This window comes from Eucalyptus grandis, chromosome 8 (assembly GCF_016545825.1).
Source record: "Eucalyptus grandis isolate ANBG69807.140 chromosome 8, ASM1654582v1, whole genome shotgun sequence".
In the NCBI taxonomy this organism is placed as follows: domain Eukaryota; kingdom Viridiplantae; phylum Streptophyta; class Magnoliopsida; order Myrtales; family Myrtaceae; genus Eucalyptus; species Eucalyptus grandis.
Window position 1 is genome coordinate 67,354,709 of NC_052619.1, and position 5,831 is coordinate 67,360,539.

Genomic DNA, 5,831 nt, shown 5'->3' on the forward strand with positions numbered 1-5,831 from the left:
TAGCCTTTGATTTATTTTGTCATCTTCAAAACATCATAAGGGATTTTCCTAACAATCTCCCCATTTTTTATGATGATAAAACAATTTCTGAATATGCAAATGTGTAATCACGCTTTTAAATATAATAATAAATCAATAAATATAAAAAAATGTAATTCAATATAGCAAATAGATTGAGCATATAATTATATATGTAAAGATAATCACAACTCAATAAATATCAACACATATGCATATTTATATTCTCTTCCCCTTTTCGTCATAATCAAAAAGCGATAACAATGAAAATAGTATCACGTGGAGAATATAAAACGATAATAAATATATCTTGCATGAAACACAATTTCTAAAAAAATCAGCTTTTACAAAGTAAGTCGAATATTAAAGATATGCAATATAGCTCACTTCGATCATATATATCAGCAAATATCCAATAAAAATCACAAATGCATTATAAATTCATTTACCATTTTTGTCATAACAAAATGATAATATCAATAAGAGATTTGTTAATGACAAAAGGTAGTAAAAGATGCACTAACCGGATTTCGTAGATCTCAACAATTTCCGTCACATTTACCCTTTTTTTTCCTTCCAAAATAATCAAGATCACGATCAATTCAAAAAGATTTTTCCAAAATTGATCAAAGCTCCCCCCTCAATTTGTTGCATTTTTGAGATGATCACGACTCTTTTCCTTTTCTTTTGGATTCGTTTTCTCCCCTTATCATCATGACAATATTTGCGAATAGCACTAATTGTGGCTTGTGTAGGTTGAGCTGAATATTTTTCCATTATTTCCTTCGTAACAACAATATCCACAACAATCATTTGTATTTTGAAATTCGAGGCAAAAATTTATTTTCTTCAATCAAGCTCTTCTCGAATTCAACCTGCATAAACTTAACGAACTTTTTGCACAAATAAGCTGTAATGATATCCACATAATATATAATGTCATTTCTTCAAATAAATAAATTGAATAACATGTATAAAATTAAAATTTAGAACTACTCAACCTTTCGTACCACACATTAGGGATTTTCTTAACAATTTGCAAAAACTTTGCAGAAGGAAGGGAATTTTTTAGCCTCCGGAAAATAGTATAGAATTTCCATAATTTTCAAATCGAGCTTTCCAAAATTCATATGGAAGATTCTATTGCCATCTGCAAAATCTTGTATAATGGATAACAATTCTTGCAAAAATATCACGTAATATCTTTCTTTATTTTGCATATTAAACTTGCAAAATATAGCAAGAATATTCATGAATATGCAATAATATCTTTCAAGATCAAAGGGATTTCCTTAAACATAAATCTCAAATATATATTATTGATGCATTTCGTAAAAAGAAAGATGATATTGCTATCACGTGCCAAATCAAGTAAAAAATATTGCAATGCCTTATATTTATGAGAAGAAATATTTGCAATATAAATGATAAGCAATCGTCCAAAATCAGGATAAATGCATGTAGAATTTTGCAAGGCCGAATGATAAAAAAATATTCTCTTACCCAAGGTATATGTTTCAAATATGCCATTGATTTTAAAAAAAAAAATCATTACCAATCTTCACCTAAGATTCTTTTCTTATTGCACCAAAATCTGCGTAGATTTGCAATCATTCTCACCTTATTGAATTTTCTGCAACCAACTCATTTCCTTTTTGGTATCCATCAATTTGGATCCTTCCATGTCGTTAGAGCAAAATATGAAATCTCCATAATCAAATATTTTTCTAAACTCATCATAACATATTATTTAAGGAAATAATATTATGCATAATAATATCTTGAAAAAGAAATGCTCACTTAGTTAAAGCACAATAAAATCAGGGAGAATGAAATCCTTGAACATCACGTAGAACAAATTTTCACTTTGCTAAATATGAACAAATTAGAGAGCATAAAAATAGAGAAAATAATTTGCATTATCTCTAAGAAGGATATCAAATCAATTACACATATTAGATCAAATCGCAACTCACGAATCACAAAAATAAATCACACAATTCTTTATTCAATAAAACCAATCAAAGAATACGGTCATAATAAAATTTAAATCAATCAAGGATATGTCAAATATGAGAATTATGTGCCCAAATAAAAAATTTACCTTCCTTACCAAATTCTATTTCTTCTTTCTTCTTTATATCTTGCAAAAACAACTCACATTTTCTTTGGTACCCATTTTTTCTTGGGTCCATGAGAATTAGTAGAATATATTGTTTTTACCAAATCTTTCTTAATAAGTCTCCAGACTTGAGGACATTCTTTCTCAAAGTGTTCTGAATTTTCACAATTTGAACACTTGAGAACATTTCAACCAACAGGTTTTACAAACACTTTTTGAAAATAATTTTTGTAAAATGCCTTTAGAGGTCTTAGTCTAAGTCTCTCATTGACTTTAGGAAAATCTATTAGAAAATCACTTTCCTTATTAAAACCAAGTCCTGACTTATTATAGTAAGATATCCTCTAATGTTTTTGATCCATTTGAAAATCTTGTCGAAATATTTGAAAATTCTTTCTTTAAATAATCATTTTCTTTGACAAGTAAATCTCGACTTTCTTTTGTTTGTATAAAACCTTTTTGCAAAATTTCAATTTTTTTCATTTCGAGAAAGATCTATTGCCTAAGCTGAGAATTCTCCTTTTTAAGTTCAGAGATCATTTTAAGAGGAGATTTGAGATTTAAGCAAAGCTCATTTATATACTTTGAAACTTTGATAGGAATTTTTAAATGACTTACCTCGATTTCCTCATCAAATTTTGAGTTTGTATCTGAGTCAAACTTTGATTCTGAGTCTGTGTTTGAGTCAGAATGTGTCATCAAGCATATATTTCCTTGCTCATCATCTTCTTTCATTGTTCTTTTATGCCCATTCTGCTTGTATTGTCTTCTTCCATTGAATTTCCTTTCTTTTCTACTTAGCTTTTTGAATTTCTTGATCATAAAAGCAAGTTCTTCGTCATCCATGTCATTTTCTGAGTTTGTATCATCAGAATCAACGTTAGATTTTAAAGCGATGGACTTCTTACCTTCGGGATCTTCATCAATGATTTGTTCCACTTCGTAGGATTGAAGAGTGCCAATTAATTCATCAACGGAAAGTGGCATAATCCTTTAAGTCTCTTGGATTGAGGTTTTGATATGGTTCCAATCTTTTAAGAGGCCTCGCAAGAGTTTGTTGATTTTCATTGGGGAAGAAATTGGCTAACCTTGATATGCTAAACCATTTACAATTTCTATAAAACGGCTAAACATATCTCCAATTGAGTCTCCTTGCTTCATCTTGAAGGATTCATATTTGCCGAGTAGGAAGTTTACTTTTGTTTTTTTTACACAATCAGTTCCTTCATATGTAACATGAAGCCTATCCCAGACTTCCTTAGTTGTTTCACATGAAGAAATTCTGTTATGTTCAATAGAAGACAATGCGCAATACAAAGAATAAATGGCTTTTGCATCAAGAGTTTCTCTTTTGGACAACTCCATCCGAGACATAGGAGCAGGGGGTTTGGTTTATTTGTCTTTGCCATTCTTATTTGATGTAGATGCAACAGTAGGATTGATTCCTTTTTCCACAACATCCCATTGTAAGAGATCTCTGGATCTTAGAAATGCCTTCATTTTGTTCTTTCACACGTTGTATTCATTTCCATCAAAATATGGTAGCGTGGTGTTGCTTTGCCCTTCCATAAGTTCTGGTGCTAAGATAATAGCCATAAAAGATCTTTAGCTCAAAAGTAAAAACACTTTTATAAACCGAGCACTTGGCTCTAATACCAATTGAAAGTGCTAGTATGAACACTTAGAGGGGGGTGAATAGGTGTGAAGAAAAATTTTCACAAAGAACAGTAGAAATATTTTTCTTCTAAAACTGAGTCTAAAGAATAACAGACTTTTGAAATTGAGTCTGAAAAATAACAGATTTTGAGCAAGTTTAGACTTTAGCAATTAAATAGAATTATGAACAAAATAAAGAGATTCAGGGAAAAGTATAAGAATACATAATTTATAGTGATTCGGCTTAAATCAAACCTATATCCACTCTCCCACGCTAACAGCCTTCTTAGTTAGATTCCACTATGCAATCAACAAGAAATTACAACTTTGAGTGCAAACACTTAGTGGTAGATCATACTATCTCACTAAGTCACTCTTTTGGTTTTTCTCTCATGATCACAAACGTTTAACCTCACAAGAGACAAGTGTATAAACAAAGATCGCTCAAACTTTAGAATTATAATTTTACGCTCCGTCTCTTACTTGCTCATTGGTCCTTGATCTCCTTAAATATTCCTCCACTTCCAAATTAGTCATTGAACAGTATCTCGAGGATCGTCTTCCAATCTACCCATTGGACAAATCTGTATCTAGAAGATTTGGTAGTCGTTGAGTGATAGAAATAGAATCCCAAATTAATTCCGATCGCCCATATAAACAGAATCTTGGTTTCCATAAATAGAGCTTCTCCGTATAGAAAGTTCTTGTCTTCAAGATCCAATTGTCAATCAAATCAATATTGATGTAGAATCCAAACTAGATCACTAACCGTTATACATTTAGGGCTTGTGTTACATTCTGAATCTACCACGTTCTGAGTCTAAGCAACTTCAGATTGAAATAGAGTCTGAGTGCAATAGACTTTACAATCTGAGTCTGAACATAATTTGCTTCTGAATATATTTAGTTTTAAGGTTTGGACACAGTCTGAATATGTTTAGCTTCAACATAGAATCTGCCTTATGGTTCTTCATTCACGTTCAGTCTGGAATTTGTCAGATTTAGCAAACTTCTGACGTAAAACAAACTTTGACACTAAAGTCTGGAAATCTTCAGGATATACTTTGGACATGTGTTACGTTCAGTCTTCTAGCAATCTTCATACTTTGACAAGATCATTTACATATTCTATCATCTGCATAGTCTGTTATTCAACAATTCAACACGTTAGTAGCCTTTGATTTATTTTGTCATCTTCAAAACATCATAAGGGATTTCCCTAACAGAAGTTAGGTGGGTCGTGGCAATTTAATTTCACGTGACCATGTTTCTATGCTTGGTGCGCTTGTTGAATCCTAGCTGGTGACTGGAGATTAGAGATTCGAAGCAAAATCCGGCTGTTGGATCCATCTGCTCCTGCTCAAAATAGGAAGAAGCTAAACTGAGTTGAGAAATTTGTGTGGCCTCAACAAGGAAAGAAACCCTGTTGGGCATTAGAGATGATGAGTTCGACTGGTGTGAACTTCGAATAGTGAGAGGTCTAAAAGGGGGACCGCAAATTGCATGGTGGTATTCTTTAAGAATGCAAAGCTTAATGTGAAATCAGACGTTTGAGCAGTGGAGAGCGTTATCTGCATATGTGAACAAATTCTGGGGGAGAGCGGTGCAGTGAGTCGTTAATGTTTTGCATGATTGTAGACTGAGTCCTTGAGGTTTTATGTAGTCAATGGAGTGGGAGACGTTATCAGTTCCGATCAATGAAGTCCTAAGGTCTAATTTTTGCCGTTGGCTTTTGTGCTTATCGACATTAGATTCACAGAATTCTGGATGATGACATTTGTTTTTGCATCTTTAATTTCATGTTTCACTAGGAACACAAATTTTTCCATGGAGGCAGAAGAAACTGGCCCTCTCATCGTGATTCTTTGGTGGGTCTGTTTCACTGTTTTTTTGTTCACTTCCGCCTCTTCTTACTTGGTGTTTCAACTGAGAAAGTCCAAGGAATTGCCCCCTGTTCTCCTAGGAGTCTATAATACTGTTAAATTCGTGTCCCTCCCTTTTTCACCAGCAATTTCTGTTAGTGTTGTGGTTATTA